General features: G+C 46.2%; 1 non-coding gene and 1 pseudogene across 1 annotated transcript; both read left to right on the forward strand.

Moving 5' to 3' along the window:
* Window positions 1-3658: 3658 nt before the first annotated feature.
* trnat-cgu (transfer RNA threonine (anticodon CGU)) lies at window positions 3659-3730 on the forward strand. Its single transcript has one exon. It is a non-coding gene; the product is annotated as a tRNA-Thr (tRNA).
* Window positions 3731-12268: 8538 nt separating this feature from the next.
* Window positions 12269-12416, forward strand: LOC137364280 (U1 spliceosomal RNA; annotated as a pseudogene).
* Window positions 12417-17073: the final 4657 nt, after the last annotated feature.

Below are 17073 nucleotides of genomic sequence, written 5' to 3' on the forward strand. Positions count from 1 at the left end.
GAAATAGTGCCATGGTACCTTTAACATCCACCTGAGAGGGCAGAGGGATCCTCAGTTTTCTGTCTCACCTGAAAAACAGCATTTCTGATAGTGCAGCACTGCCTGAGTACTGTACTGGAGTGTCAGCCATTTTTAAAGGGCTGTTAGTCCTACTGGATAATATTTAAAGGAAGATGAAATGAAATGAAATAAATACATTGCTTTTGCCTCTCTCCCATCCCCCCAATAACAGTTAAATTAATTATTTGCCGTTCCCTCCCAAAACCTACCTTTACCATCTGACCTTCCGCCCAAAAATGCACAAACTGTAAACTATAACCCTTCCCACCATCCCCTACACCCATGACATTAATTTGACTCCGTCCACCCACCCTCACACTGAGAAACTTACCTTCTCCCCCCTCCCCACCAGTGTTGCACCTCATTTGCCCGGATGGGGCTCCGAAGGCACGGCAGTGCCGGCCACTGGGCTGAAGATCGCAGCGGGATATCAGGAAGTGATGGGATAATAATTAATGCAGGTTTGTGGCCCCGTTGCCGAGCGGTGGGGGTCCCCCACAAGGCCTCGCCGTCGCCGGCAATATCGAGCCAGGCCCTGCCGGCGTTGAGGTCCGTGGCGGGCCTCATCCGGGGCCATCTTCAGGCTGCTCCCACCCCACCCCCACCACAGATCTCGACGTCGAGGGCTCTATAGAATCCAGCCCATTGTTTCTTTCAATCTCAACTCCACAAGGATTTGCCTGTTAATTGTAGAAAAATTAAAGCTCGATAACCTTTTGATAAAAGGGGGTTCAAATCCATTTCCAAACAAATGATAGTTCTCATTGTATCTAGAACATGTTTTCTTACATACAAACATACCAATTAGGAGCAGGAGTAGACCACTCGGCCCCTCGAGCCTGCTCCATCATTCAATAAGATCATGGCTGATCTGATTGTAACATCAACTCCACATTCCCACCTGCCCCCAATAACCTTTCACCCCCTTGTTTATCAAGAATCTATCTACCTCTATCTTAAAATATTTCAGAATTTCTGTCGTCCAGCAACTCTCACTTTATTTCCTGGATTTCACCTAATAAATGTATTTCCACAGTTTGGATATCCTGTACTTCATTAATGTTTTTGCTCTCTGGGGATTTCCCTTTAATTATATGCAGCGCTGGTATTTTACTGCGACACACTGACTGAAAGTGTCCCATCTTTCTGCAGGAAAAACACTCAGCTTCTTTGGCGGGTCAGTTTTCCCACTTGTGTCTCTCCCTGCCACACCGACTGCAATTGGTTGCAGCTACCACTAGATGCTCTTCCCGTCTTTCTTGTATTTTCCCACTAATTTTTCCTTTTGTTTTCTCAACAAATTCAATTGAGTCTGCTACTCTCGAGATCAGACTCTCCCTGTCCCCTCGGACAACGGATTGGTTAAACTTTCTAACCACTGCTTGTCTGCTCAATTGAAACTCTTTCGTTAATGTGAGATCAGCCCTGGACTGTAGGTGATCTGAAAGGGTGTTGTCTAATACCCCGAACACAATCCTGTCTCCATTCAGCTCTTCCCTTAAGTTGCGGGATTCACAATCCTCCATGAGATTGTACAAGGCATTGATAAATGAATGAATACTCTCCCCTTTCTGTTTTGTATGCTTATTAAATTCAAAGTGATTCCTGACAATGCAGCGGCCAGCCGATGTCATCAGAGCGCTCCAAGCTGCGCACATGCACAAACACTCTCCTGCGCTCTGAGATGCTGCGCATGCTCAGCCTACGTCTTCCAGGACGAAGTGGCGCATGCGCGGGAAAACTCTCTACCCCCTCTCAGCCACTCACTCCAGGCCGCTCGCTGCCCGCTCCTCGCTACCCTGCTCCCCCGCCCTCCGGCCGCTTGCTACCCCCCCACCCCCGCACTGCCCTCTCTCCGTCTGCTCATGCCCCGCTTCCCCCCCACAACCCTCCAGACACTAGCTCTAAGCCATGCTGCTTCCCTCCTCTCGGCCTCTCGCTCCAACATTCGATCATTCTTCACCGCACCACCCGATAAAGCAAGGCGAGCCTCGAGGGGTGATGGGGCAATGTTGGAGCGAGTGGCCGAGAGGAGGGAAGCGGCAGAGCCCATGGCCTGGAGTGTGAGCGGCCAGAGAGCAGGATGGGGGTGGTGGTGGGCGAAGCGGGGAGTGAGCAGTCAGAGAGTGGGATGGGGGGAAGCGGGGAATGATCGTCCAGAGAATGGGATGGCACTGTTTCGAGGGGATTTGAGGAAAAAATGTTTCACCTCGAGGGTGGTTGGAATCTGGAACACATTGCCTGAAGGAGTGGTAGAGGCAGGAACCCTCACAACATTTAAGAAGTATCTAGATGAGTACTCAAAACGCCACAAAATACAAGGCTACGGCCACGTGCTGGAAAATGGAATTAGAATAGATAGGTACTTGATGGCCGGCACGGACATGATGGCCGAAGGGCCTGTTTCTGTGCTGTATAACTCTATGACTCTATGAAACCTCACTGAATTACAGAGGGTGTGCAGAACTGTCAGAGGTGCTGTCCTTCTGATGAGACTTCAAACAGCGCAACGTTCTCCGAGTATCAACCAAAACATGTCCATTGTGTAGATATGTGCCATATTTGCTTATGAAATGACAGTCACTGCTCCTAAAGTAATTCACTTTAGGTGAATTAAGATGACTTGGTACTATATAACTGGCGGATGCACAAGAGGGAGCGGGGGACTCTTGGGGTGGGACGGAGGCGGCGATGGCAACCTTTGAGGGGATTTTTGGGTCGAAGTTGTTTTCTGTGATAAATTGAGTAGCTCCATCTTTAATCCTGGCAGCTGCCTGAATGTCACAGACAGTGACGTTTCAGTGGAAGAGGCTGCATTTGCGCATTTGCTAGTACAGAGTCACCTGGTGGTTGCGTTGTCAGCAAATGCAGCGTTTTAAATTTGGCTCCACGATGACATTTTTTTCCTCAATTAAAATAGGTCTTGAGTGCCTTAATAACTTCTTCACATGTCGCCTTCTGTTCTTCATGAGGATGTTGCATACACACTACCTCCATTGCAGACAATAGCGTACTGACCTGTTCCATGTCTGGCTTCTGCACGAGACCCGATGCAGTACGATACGTTGCAAACCTCTGGAACCATCTCGGCCACGCCTCGGCTTGGTTCAGTCCAGTGACCTTTTAAAAGGTACAGGCAAAGATTTCTCCATCTTCGCTGTGGTTTACTGTGGCCCCCATATAATATTCTGATATCTGTCAAGGCTTAGTCCACAATTTATAAGAATCTGACGGTTAAAATAACCTGAGTTTACTTTTCACACCTTGCATAGAAGGTTCCATCTACAACTCTCCATGAGGTGCCGTTCAGATTATATTACATCACTTCCTGTGATGATGCACATAGTATATTTATATAATCTGCCCAGTAACAACCCAATGTCCACTCTTATATTATTGTACAGATGTGAGAAAAGCTGAGGATGGGAATTGAACGTCTGAATGAAGATTTCATGATGCTGATGATGGAAATGAGGCTGATCTGTTTCCCATTCCACGATCCCTCTTTATTTCTGTGCATGTTTCTCGATGTTGTTTCAACCAAATTGAAAAAGAATCACAAATCCTCCTCTGGAGCCTCAGGTGTCCATTAATAAAAGGCATGGTGGCCAAGTGGTAAGGCGTCAGTCACGTAAACTGAAGATCACGGGCTCAATCCCCGTCCGTGCCTGATGATTAGTTTCTTACTTTAAATGTGATGTTTCCAGAAAAGATGTCTGTTGCATTTGTTTTCCTGATTGTTTCATCCATCTGGAAATCAGTGTGATGTTGCACTTCATCCTGGACACTGGGAAGAACATGAGGAGTAGCCACATGGTCCCTCGAGCCTTCTCTGCCATTGATAGAGTGAAAATATCTGAGGTCCAAGCACAGAACCTTATTACTGTGCATTTGCTGGATATTTAACAGAGCTATTCTCTTAATCCCACATCCCGCACTCCTGTCCTTTCCCTCATTGCCCTGTTATATTTTCCATGTCAGGTATATATCCAATTCCATTTAGAGTTAACATTGAATCTGCTTCCACTGACCTTTCAGGATTGCATTCCAGACCAGAACAACACACTGCTGAAAAAACAACTTCCTCATCACAACTCGAATTCTTCTGTCAATTACTTTCAATGTGTTTCCTCTGGTTACTGACCCTTCTGTCACTGGCAACACTTTCTCCTTCTTTACTCTATCAAAACTCTTCAGGATTTGCATTTCCTGCTGCCTTTGCTGATATAACAAGGCTGAGCACACATCACCAAAAGGAATATGATTGGCTCTGAATCACATTTATCTTTCCTGTCAATCTGATGTGGATCTTGTATTTTCCCGGAACCAAACAATCTGAGCAGCAAGTGTGGGTTCCAGTGATTCCCACCGCTCTGAGAGAGAGAGGATGTGATAATGAGCGAGATAGAAGAGAGGAGTGAGATAGAGAGTAAAATAGCCCTGGTTTGTTTCCACTAAACCCCGGCCCCCTAATTAAAATGGCATCATTTTCTCCTGCCTCTCCACATTCTAATCCGTTGATGTTTGCAATCCTTTCATATGGAACATAGAACAGTACAGCACAGTACAGGCCCGTCGGCCCACGATGTTGTGCCAAACCTTTGACCTACTCCAAGTTCAAACTACCTACATACCCTTCATTCTACTATCATCCATGTACCTATCCAAGAGTCGCTTAAATGTCCCTAATGTATCTGCTTCTACTACCACCGCTGGCAGTGCATTCCACGCACCCACCACTCTCTGTGTAAAGAAACTACCTCTGACATCTCCCCGAAACTTTCCTCCATCACCTTAAAATTATGCCCCCTGGTGATAGCCATTTCCACCCTGGGAAATAGTCTCTGGCTATCCACTCTATCTCTGCCTCTCATCATCTTATACCCCTCCATCAAGTCACCTATCATCCTTCTTCGTTCCAATGAGAAAAGCCTTAGCACCCTCAACCTTTCTTCGTAAAACATACCCTCCAGTCCAGGCAGCATCCTGGTAAATCTCCTCTGCACCATCTCGAAAGCTTCCACATCCTTCCTGTAATGGGGCGACCAGAACTGAACACAATATTCCAAGTGTGGCCTAACCAGGGTTTTATAGAGCTGCAGCATAACCTCGCGGCTCTTAAACTCAATCCCCCTGTTAATGAAAGCCAACACACCATACGCCTTCTTAACAACCCTATCAACTTGGGTGGCAACTTTGAGCGATCTATGGACATGGACCCCAAGATCCCTCTGTTCCTCCACACTACCAAGAATCCTGCCTTTAAGCCTGTATTCTGCATTCAAATTCGACCTTCCAAAATGAATCACTTCACACTTTTCCAGGTTGAACTCCATCTGTCCCTTTAATTCCTGTTTCCTAATCCATTGATGTTTCACAATGTATCGAACTGTCCCAATCCATTGATATAACTCAGTCTATAGAATTTCCCAATCCACTGATATTTTCCAGTCCATTGACTTTCCCAATCCATTAACGGTTCCTGTCCATTGACATTCCCAATCCATTTATATTGCCTGTGATTTCAAAGCAACTGTGGAATACAAATAGTATCAGTATTATCAGATACATCGAGATGAGGTGCAATAGCCAAGTGGACAGATGTTGGGTTTATAAAGAAATAAGCACTGGCTCGATATTTGTCCAGTCTATCACTGGATCTGAACTCTCAACCTACTGTTTTTCTGTGGGTCTGCTGACTTGTAGATGTGAAGAACCATTGGATATTTCTCAATCCTCTGACTTTTCTCATTCTTGTGCCATATTTGTTCCTTTGGGTTCACCAGTGAAGAAAATTATTCCCTACTACATTTGGTGAAGACTTTAATAACCTCACATCCTTGTGTCTCACCATCTCAGGTCAAACTCCCTACAGCAACTTTAAACATTTAACTATTCTGCTGGAAACATTTTCAAGGGCGCAGCCATTCCTTCATTACGCTTCCTTCTTTGACATGTGATTGACAAAGATGTGTGCAATGGAGAGAGAGAGAGTGAAAAAAAAGAGAGTGCGATAGAAAGTTAGAGGACCAGCGAAAGACAGATAGAGAGACCGAGGAAGAGAGAGGTTAAGCGATAGACAGAGAGAGAGAAGGAGAGAGAGTCATTGAGTCATGGAGTCGCTACAGTACAAGAACTCATTTTGCCCATCAAGCCCATGTAAATCAATCCATTCAGTCCAATTCCCCCGCTCTATCCCCATAGCCCTGGAAGTTATCTAAACCTGTCATATTTATTATAATCTTGTACATCTCTATCAAATCTCCCCTCAATCTCCTTTGCTGCAAGGAGAACAACCCCAGCTTCTCCAACCTAACCTTACAGTTAAAATCCCTCATGTCTGGAATCATTCTGTTAAATCTCCTCCACCCTCTCAAGGACACTCACATCCCTCCAAACGTGTGTTGACTAGAACTGGATGCAATTCTCTGGTTGTCGCCCAACTAGAAATTTATACAGATTCTGCATAGCTTCCCTACTTTTGTCCTCAATACCTCTATTTATGAAGCCCAAGATCCCATATGCTTTGCTAACTACTTTCTCAATGTGTCCTGCCACCTTCGAAGAACTATGCATATGAATCCCCAGGTTTTTATTCCTAAAAATATGCTTTATTCATATAAATCTGTAAAAAATGCATTATACAACCGTTCAAAACAGCACCAAGTTGACATTCCAAAAAGTGCTAAGGAAATCAGTTTTCTTCAATACAGGAGTGAGTTGCCTCACAACCCTTCCATTCCATTTTACCTGACATGGACATTTTACAGCAAACCCATATCTGGTGTATACAGCACGAGGGGTTTCCCATGGGTCCAGCTGCTCAGTTCACTATGGCGGGGGGACCTTACACAGTGGTCTTTCCCTCTGCAGTGGCTACCCCAAGCTTTAGTGCGTCCCTCAGCATGTAGTCCTGGACCTTGGAATGTGCCAGTCTGCAAAACTCGGTCGTGGACAACTCTTTGCGCTGCAAGACCAGCAGGTTTCGGGCAGACCAAAGAGTGTCTATCACCAAATTGATGGTCCTCCAGCAGCAGTTAATGTTTATCTTGGTGTGCATCCCTGGGAACAGCCCGTAGAGCACAGACTCCTGTGTTACAGAGCTGCTTAGGATGAACCTCGACAAAAACCACTGCATCTCTTTCCACACCTGCTTTGCAAAGACACATTCTAGAAGGAGGTGGGCAACTGTCTCTTCCCCACCACAGCCACCTCGAGGGCCGCGTGTGGAGGGGGCGAGACTTCGGGCATGCAGGAAGGATCTGACAGGAAGGGCTCTTCTTACCACGAGCCAAGCTACATCTTGGTGCTTGTTTGAAAGTTCTGGTGATGAGGCATTCTGCCAAATGACTTTGGCAGTCTGCTCGGGGAACCATCCGACCGGATCCACCATCTCCTTTTCCCGTAGGGCCTTGAGGACATTCCGTGCAGACCACTGCCTGATGGATTGGTGGTCAAAGGTGTTTTCCCGCAGAAACATTCCCACGAAGGATAGCTGGTACGGCACAGTCCAACTGGATGAAGCAATCCGCGGCAATGTGACCAGACCCATCCTTCGCAACACCAGGGACAGATAAAACCTCAGCACATAGTGACACTTGGTGTTTGTGTACTGGGGCTCTGCACACAACTTGATGCAGCTGCACACGAAGGTGGTCATCAGGATGAGGGCGACGTTGGGTACATTTTTCCCGCCCTTGTCCAGAGGTTTGAACATCGTGTCCCTCCCACCCTGGTCCATTTTAGATCTCCAGATAAAGCGGAAAATGGCTCGGGTGACTGCCACAGTGCAGGAGTGGGGTTTGGGCCAGACCTGCTCCACGTACAGCAACAACGTGAGTGCCTTGCAGCTGATGACCATTTTCTTACCCACAATGGAGAGAGAGCGCTGCTCGCACACACTCAGTTTATTGTGTACCCTGGCCACTCGCTCCTTCCAGGTTTTGGAGCAGGTCCCGTCCCTTCCGAACCGTATCTCCAGCACCTTCAGGTAGTCTGACCTGATGGTGAAGGGGACAAAGGATCGGTCGGCCCGGTTCCCAAAGAACATGGACTCACTCTTGCCATAGTTGACTTTGGTTCGAACTGGTCACAGATGCTCATCTGTCTGCGAGGGGATGGTAGATCCGAGCAGAAGACAGCGACATTGTCCATGTACAGGGAGGCTTTTACCTGAGTGCGTCCACTGACTGGGATTGTCACCCCTCTTGTGCCTGCATCCTTCCTAATGGACTCTGCAAAAGGTTCGATACAGCAATCAGGCAAGACAGGGGAGAGAGGACAGCCCTGTCTGACTCCAGATTGGATCAGGAAACTTTATGATTCCCACCCATTGATTGAGACTGCACTACTGATGTTTGTGTAAAGCAGTTTGAACCAATTGCAGATTCCCTCCCCAAACCCCATTTTGGAGAGCACGTCCATCATGAATGTGTGCAATATCCCATCAAAACTCTTCTCCTGGTCCAAGCTGATGAGGCAGATGTCCATATCCCTGAGTAGCACGACACTATCAGAGATATTCCTGCTGAGTACAGTGCAGGTCTGGTCAGGGTGAATCACCAACTTCAGAGCAGACTTGACTCGACTGGCGATGACTTTGGACAGAATCTTGTAATCTACATTAAGCAGTGAGATGGGCCGCCAATTTCTGATTTCCGCCCTCACCCCCTTCCGCTTGTAGATGAGGGTGATGATGCCTTTCCTCATGGATTCTGACATGCTGCCGGCCAGGAGCATACTCTCGTATACTTCCAGCAGGTCTGGGCCGACCCAGCCCCACAGGGCCGAATACAACCCAACCGGTAAGCCGTCGCTTCCGGGAGATGTACTCGTCTCGATGGACCTGATGGCCTTTGTCAGATCGTCCAGAGTTCGCGGCTTGTCCAGTCTCTCCCTCATACTGTCTTCCAAGACCTTTGTGATAGATGACAGGAAGAACTGGGAAGCCGTGCTGTCTGTGGGCTTCGCGTCTTACAGCCCAGCATAAAAGGATTTGCTGATCCTTAATTTTTTTAAGAGATACAGCACTGAAACAGGCCCTTTGGCCCACCGAGTCTGTGCCGACCATTAACCACCCATCTATACTAATCCCATATTCCTACCATATTTTCACCTGTTTATATATTTCCCTACCACCTACATATACTAGAGGCAATTTATAATGGCTAATTTATCTACCAATCTGCAAGTCTTTCGGCTTGTGGGAGGAAAGCGGAGCACCCAGAGAAAACCCACACAGACATAGGGAGAACTTGCAAACTCCACACAGATAGTCTCCAGAATTGAACCCGGATCACTGGAGCTGTGAGGCTGCGGTGCTAACCACTGCGCCGCTATATCGGATTGCGAAGACGTTACTGAGCCATCCTGTTCCTTCAAACTGCTGATAACAGAGCTCTCAGTGTGTTCATTTTGGAAGAAGAAACGTGAGCATGTCTCATCCTGCTCAATGGAGAGGACTCTGGACCGGAAGATGATCTTGGAGGCCTCCGTGGCAAAGAGCGAGGCCTGCTGGTTCTTCACCTCTTTGAAGTCCTCCTTGACTTCGACCCCCATCGGCTGCAGCCAGAGCAGATTTTGCATTCTTTTCTGGAGTCGGGACATTTCCCTCTGTCTCTCTCTCGCCCTCTGAACACCTTTGAAGAGAAAGAACCTTTATCTTAATAACTTTAATAAAAATGTGCAGCCTGCATGGGAACTTTCATGGTCTGATAGATTGGAGGGAATATTGACCGTGATCTCTTTAGTCCCCTTGTGGTCCATTGTGAAGTCAGGTTCAGTTCTCAAATTGCTTCATTCTGCTTAGACCAGGGGTCTGCAACCCTCAGCTCCGGAACAGAATGTGGTTCTTCAACATCTCATTGTGGTCGCCAACCTAAAAATCGTTAAGTCTAGAAAATAAGAGCCATGTTTTTATTGTGGGGATAAAGGGCTACACTTCATGGTTTCAAATATTTATTCTGATGAAAAACATCATTCTGCTCCAAATAAACCTTTCACGTGGTTATAGCTACACCCTGGTTATACATAAAATAAAAGCAAAATACTGCGGATGCTGGAAATCTGAAATAAAAACAAGAAATGCTGGAAATACTCAGCAGGTCTGGCAGCATCTGTGGAGAGAGAAGAAGAGTTAACGTTTCAGGTCAGTGACCCTTCTTCAGAACTGGCAAATATTAGAAATGTAAAAGATTATAAGCAAGTAAAGCGTGGGGTGGGGCAAGAGATAACAAAGGAGAAGGTGTAGATAGGACAAGGTCACAGAATAGCTGACCAAAAGGTCATGGAGCAAAGGCAAACAATATGTTAATGGTGTGTTGAAAGACAAAGCATTAGTACAGATAGGGTGCTAACGGACTGAAAATTGAACAGCAGCAAGTATAAACATGAAAAAAAACAGTGGGTAAGCAAACTGAACAAACTAAGATGAAAAAAAATAAACATACAAAAAAATGTAAAAAATGTAAAAAAGAAAAAAATAACTAAAAATTAAAGTAAAATGGGGGGCCGGTCATGCTCTGAAATTATTGAACTCAATGTTCAACATTAATTGGGATAGTCATCGTGTTAAGGGCTCAGATGGAGTGGAGTTCTTAAAATGTATACAGGAGAACTTTTTAGCTCAATATGTAGAGGATTTTTTTTTAATTTCCAAAATATACTTTATTCATAAAAATCTGGAAAAAATACATGACAAAACTGTTCCAAACAGCACCAAGTCAAAAAATACAAACAGAGCAAAGGAGGTCAGTTTCCTTCAATACAGGAGTGAGTTGCCTCACAACCCTTCCATTTCATTTTTCATGCCATGTACATTTTACAGCACACGAAAATTTTCCCGGTACAGTTCGAGGGATTTCCCATGGATCCAGCCCCTCCGTTCAGCTTGGTGGGGGGACCTTACACAGTGGTCTTTCCCCATTGAGCCTTTGCTGCAGCTGCCCCAAGCTTTAGTGCGTCCCTCAGCACGTAGTCCTGGACCTTGGAATGTGCCAGTCTGCAACATTCGGTCGTGGACAACTCTTTGCTTTGGAAGACCAGCAGGTTTAGGGCAGACCAAAGGGCGTCTTTCACCGAATTGATAGTCCTCCAGCAGCAGTTGATGTTTATTCTGGTATGTGTCCCTGGGAACAGCCCGTAGAGCCTGTGTTACAGAGCTGCTTCATTGCTTTTTCCAAGGTATCAGATTCGGAATGGTGTTTCAAAGGAAGAGAAGGCAAACAATGACTTCCTGGTGGCCTGAAGGAAGGCAACTGAGCGGTGGGGTGGAGCGTGTTGATATCCTTTTAAGGGAAATATGCACATGAGCATTGCAGGCCCTGGATACATGCAGTATTTTCTTGAAAGGTCTAATAAATGATACAGTGCAATAGCTGCAAAGAATTACCATGTCAACGTAGCATCAGATTCTGAATAGCGTGACAAGATGATTTATACAACTGTGTATTGAAACCGTAAGAGGTGGTGTGTGATGTCAGGTGTCAGTGTGTGGCAGGTTATAGTATGTTTCCTTGGTAGGGGAAAAACTGTGATTAAGAAAAAAAAAGTTTGAAGTAATGTAGTGGTTTTTGTTTTGGTTCCTTCTAAACAGCTCAGTAACACGGGAGTCTGTGCTCTATGGACTGTTCCAAGGGTTGCACACTGATACAAACATCAACTGCTTCCAGAGGACTATTAATTCAGCAACAGATCTTCTTTGGTCTGCTGGAAACTTGCTGGTCTTCCAGTGCAAGGAGTTGTCTGTGACAGAATGTTGCGAAGAAGGGTCACTGACCCGAAATGTTAACTCTGCTTCTCTTTCCACAGATGCTGCCAGACCTGCTGAGTGATTCCAGCATTTCTTGTTTCCGTTACAGAATGTTGCAGACTGGCTCAAGGTCCAGGACTACGTGCTGAGGGGCGCACTTAAGCTTGGGGCAGCTGCAGCAAAGGCTCAATGGGGAAAGACCACAGTGTAAGGTCCCCCCACCAAGCTGAACAGGGGGGCTGGATCCATGGGAAACCCCTCGAACTGTATCGGGAAAATTCTGTGTGCTGTAAATGTAAAAATGTATATGGCATGACAATGAAATGTAAGAGTTGTGAGGCAACTCATGATTGTATAGAAGGAAACTGATCACCTTTGCACTGTTTGTATTTTTTGACTTGATGCTGTTTTAAACTGTTTGGGAGGAATGTAATTTTTACAGATTTTTATGAATAAAGTATATTTTGGAAATAAAGAAAAAAGTTCTCCCAGGTTGAGGCTAACCTATTGTACTGTGGGTTTGCTGATGCCTGCGATGTCTTCAAATGTGGGATACTCAACTGCAGAATTTGTGATAGTTGGGGGTCTGCTTTTGCGCTCACCCCTGGTTATATGAATCAAAAATAGAATTTACTAGCTGTTGCTGGACAGTCTTTCTGCTCCCAAATATTTTTTGCTATAAACACTCGTGCTCGTTTCTTCGCAGCTCCAAGTACGCACTTCTCCACCTCAATGCGTGGACTTAGCTGGCAGGGGAGAGACCGTGATCAGTGGCGTTTGATAATGCAGGTGCTGTTTTTGTGATTTTTTGGGGGTGGGAGGTGGTTTCAGCACCGTATTTAGGGCATTCCGACCTTTGGGATTATAGATCTACCGTGGTGGTGGTTTCCCTGTCAGTTGAGGATTTAGTACTTGTCCCAGGAAAACGTCAAGTGAAAATGGCTGCAACCAACACCAGAGCTCCAGGCCAGGGGGTGCGTAACACCGTTAGGGTGGTGGTGAAAGATAGTGAAGGCGGTGCACCCATCGACTGTGCCTACTTCATTAAGAATTTTGTTTTTCCAAAATATACTTTATTCATAAAAATCTGGAAAAAAACCACTGCAGCCTCACAGCTCCAGCGACCCGGGTTCGGTTCTGGGTACTGCCTGTGTGGAGTTTGCAAGTTCTCCCTGTGACCGCGTGGGTTTCCGCCGGGTGCTCTGGTTTCCTCCCACAGCCAAAGACTTGCCGGTTGATAGGTAAATTGGCCATTGTAAATTGCCCCGAGTGTAGGTAGGTGGTAGGAGAATTGAGGGAAGCTGGGGATGTGGTAGGGAATATGGGATTAATGTAGGATTACTGTAAATGGGTGGTTGGTGGTCAGCACAGACTCGTTGGGCCGAAGGGCCTGTTTTAGTGCTGTATCTCTCCATGACACTATGACATTCCAAAAAGTGTGAAAGAAAATCAGTTTTCTTTAATAGAGGAGTGAGTTGCCTCGCAACCCTTCCATTCCATTTTACCTGCCATGTACATTTTACAGCAAAACCATATTTGGTGTATCCAGCCCGATGGGTTTCCCATGTGTCAAGTTCCTTAGTTCACTATGGCGGAAGGACCTTACACAATGGTCTTTCCCCATTAAGCCTTTGCAGCAGCTACCCCAAGCTTTAGTGCATCCCTCAGCACGTAGTCCTGGACCTTGGAATGTGCCAGTCTGCAACACTCGGTCGTGGACAACTTTTTGCGCTGGAAGACCAGCAAGTTTAGGGCAGACCAAAGAGTGTCTTTCACCGAATTGATGGTCCTCCAGCAGCAGTTGATGTTTGTCTCGGTGTGCGTCCCTGGGAACAGCCCGTAGAGCACAGACTCCTGAATTACAGAGCTGCTTGGGATGAACCTCGACAAAAACCACTGCATCTCTTTCCACAACTGCTTTGCAAAGGCATATTCCAGAAGGAGGTGGGCAACTGTCTCTTCCCCACCTACTCAGCAGAGATGACATCTGTTATTGAAGCAAAAAGCAGAACCGACCTGATGCACAACATGAAACCAGCAGCCAGAACATTATATGACTTGAAATTAGCCAAGGCAGTTGTGCAAAAGACAGTGAGACACTGCGCAAATAAACACTGGACAAAATCACAAATGTAACAATGCTTTCAAAAGCAAATCTCCCGAGTAAGCTCACACTCGTCAAGCAGAGGTGACTTTGCTGGCTCAGGCACGTGCGCAGGATGGAAGATGACACATTCCCAAGGGTATTCTGTATGGGGAGGTCACCGGAGACAGAAGACCAGTTGGATGCCCAAAGCCCCACTTCAAGGATGCCCGCAAGCAGGACATGAAGGCCCGAAACATCGATTTTCACACATGGGAGACACTGGCCAGCAACAGAGGGAAATGGTGATATTACCACTGGACTGGTGTGTGCGTCACCATGACGATCAGTGACTACAGCAGTTTGACAGCAGGTGCCAACATGGAAAACAGCGACACCTGATAATCCCACCTCATATGTGACACTTGTGGAAGAACCTGCCTCTCACAGATTGACCTCTTCAGCTATCGGACAAAGTGCACCATGGGAAACTATCCCATCACCAATGGATTTGCTGCACGTCCATCATCTCACGGAGAAGGAAGGATGACGACGACGACATCTACAACCAGGGCGGCCCATCGTGCCTGTGGCAGCTCTTTCATTTCCTTTCAACTATTTATCGAAATTCCCTTTTCAACCTTACGATTGAGTCTCCTTCCGCCATTCTCTCAGGCAATACATTCCAGACCAAAAACAACAACAACTTGTGTGTAAATTTATAGAGCACCTTTAATGTAATACAGCGTTCCATGGCACTTCACAGGAGTGTCGGAAAGCAAAATTGGACCCCAAGCCACACAAGACCGTATTAGAGCAGATGGCCAAAAGCTTGGTCACAGAAGTAGGCTTCCATGAGTGTTTTAAAGGAGGGAAGAGAGGTCGAGAGGCGGAGAATTAGAATTAGAATTAGAATTAGAACATTACAGCGCAGTACAGGCCGTTCGGCCCTCGATGTTGCGCCGACCTGTGAAACCATCTGACCTACACTATTCCATTTTCATCCATATGTCTATCCAATGACCACTTAAATGCCCTTAAAGTTGGCGAATCTACTACTGCTGCAGGCAGGGCGTTCCACGCCCTTACTACTCTCTGAGTAAAGAAACTACCTCTCACATCTGTCCTATATCTATCACCCCTCAACTTGAAGCTATGTCCCCTCGTGTTTACCATCACCATCCGAGGAAAAAGACGCTCACTATCCACCCTATCTAACCCTCTGATTATCTTATATGTCTCTATTAAGTCACCTCTCCTCCTCCTTCTCTCCAACGAAAACAACCTCAAGTCCCTCAGCCTTTCCTCGTAAGACCTTCCCTCCATACCAGGCAACAACCTAGTAAATCTCCTCTGCACCCTTTCCATAGCTTCCACATCCTTCCTATAATGCGGTGACCAGAACTGCACGCAATACTCCAGGTGCGGTCTCACCAGAGTTTTGTACAGCTGCAGCATGACCTCGTGGCTCCGAAACTCGATCCCCCTACTAATAAAAGCTAACACACCATATGCCTTCTTAACAGCCCTATTAACCTGGGTAGCAACTTTCAGGGATTTATGCACCTGGACACCAAGATCTCTCTGTTCATCAACACTACCAAGAATCTTTCCATTAGCCCAGTACTCTGCATTCCTGTTACTCCTTCCAAAGTGAATCACCTCACACTTTTCCGCATTAAACTCCATTTGCCATCTCTCAGCCAAGCTCTGCAGCCTATCTACGTCCCTCTGTACCCTACAACATCCTTCGGCACTATCCACAACTCCACCGACCTTAGTGTCATCTGCAAATTTACTAACCAGCCCTTCTACACCCTCTTCCAGGTCATTTATAAAAACGACAAACAGCAGTGGCCCCAAAACAGATCCTTGCGGTACACCACTAGTAATTAAACTCCAGGATGAACATATGCCATCAGCCACCACCCTCTGTCTTCTTTAGCTAGCCAATTTCTGATCCAAAGCTCTAAATCACCTTCAACCCCATATTTCCGTATTTTCTGCAATAGCCTACCGTGGGGAACCTTATCAAACGCCTTACTGAAATCCATATACACCACATCCACTGCTTTACCCTCATCCACCTGTTTGGTCACCTTCTCGGAAAACTCAATAAGGTTTGTGAGGCACGACCTACCCGTCACAAAACCGTGCTGACTATCTCTAATGAACTTATTATTTTCAAGATGATTATAAATCCTGTCTCTTATAACCTTTTCCAACATTTTACCCACAACCGAAGTAAGGCTCACAGGTCTATAATTACCAGGGCTGTCTCTACTCCTCTTCTTGAACAAGGGGACAACATTTGCTATCCTCCAGTCTTCCGGCACTATTCCTGTCGACAATGATGACATAAAGATCGAGGACAAAGGCTCTGAAATCTCCTCCCTAGCTTCCCAGAGAATCCTAGGATAAATCCCATCAGGCCCAGGGGACTTATCTATTTTCACACTTTCCAAAATTGATAACACCTCCTCCTTGTGAACCTCAATCCCATCTAGTCTAGTAGCCTGAATCTCAGTATTCTCCTCAACAACATTTTCTTTCTCTACTGTAAATACTGACGCAAAATATTCATTTAACACTTCCCCTATCTCCTCTGATTCCACACACAACTTCCCACTACAATCCTTGATTGGCCCGAATCTAACTCTAGTCATTCTTTTATTCCTGATATACCGATAGAAAGCCTTAGGGTTTTCTCTGATCCTATCCGCCAATGACTTCTCGTGTCCTCTCCTTGCTCTTCTTAGCTCTCCCTTTAGATCCTTCCTGGCTAGCTTGTAGCTCTCAAGCGCCCTTACTGAGCCTTCACGTCTCATTCTAACATGAGCCTTCTTCTTCCTCTTGACAAGCGCTTCAACTTCTTTGGTAAACCATGGCTCCCTCGCTCGACTACTTCCTCCCTGCCTCACAGGTACATAATTATCAAGGACACACAGTAGCTGCTCCTTGAATAAGCTCCACATTTCGATTGTTCCCATCCCCTGCAGTTTCCTTCCCCATCCTACGCATCCTAAATTTTGACGAATCGCATCATAATTTCCTTTCCCCCAGCTATAATTTTTGCCCTGCGGTATATACCTGTCCCTGCCCATCGCAAAGGTAAACCTAACCGAATTGTGATCACTATCACCAAAGTGCTCACCTACATCTAAATCTAACACCTGGCCGG

The sequence above is a fragment of the Heterodontus francisci genome, unplaced genomic scaffold, assembly GCF_036365525.1.
Source record: "Heterodontus francisci isolate sHetFra1 unplaced genomic scaffold, sHetFra1.hap1 HAP1_SCAFFOLD_201, whole genome shotgun sequence".
NCBI lineage: Eukaryota > Metazoa > Chordata > Chondrichthyes > Heterodontiformes > Heterodontidae > Heterodontus > Heterodontus francisci.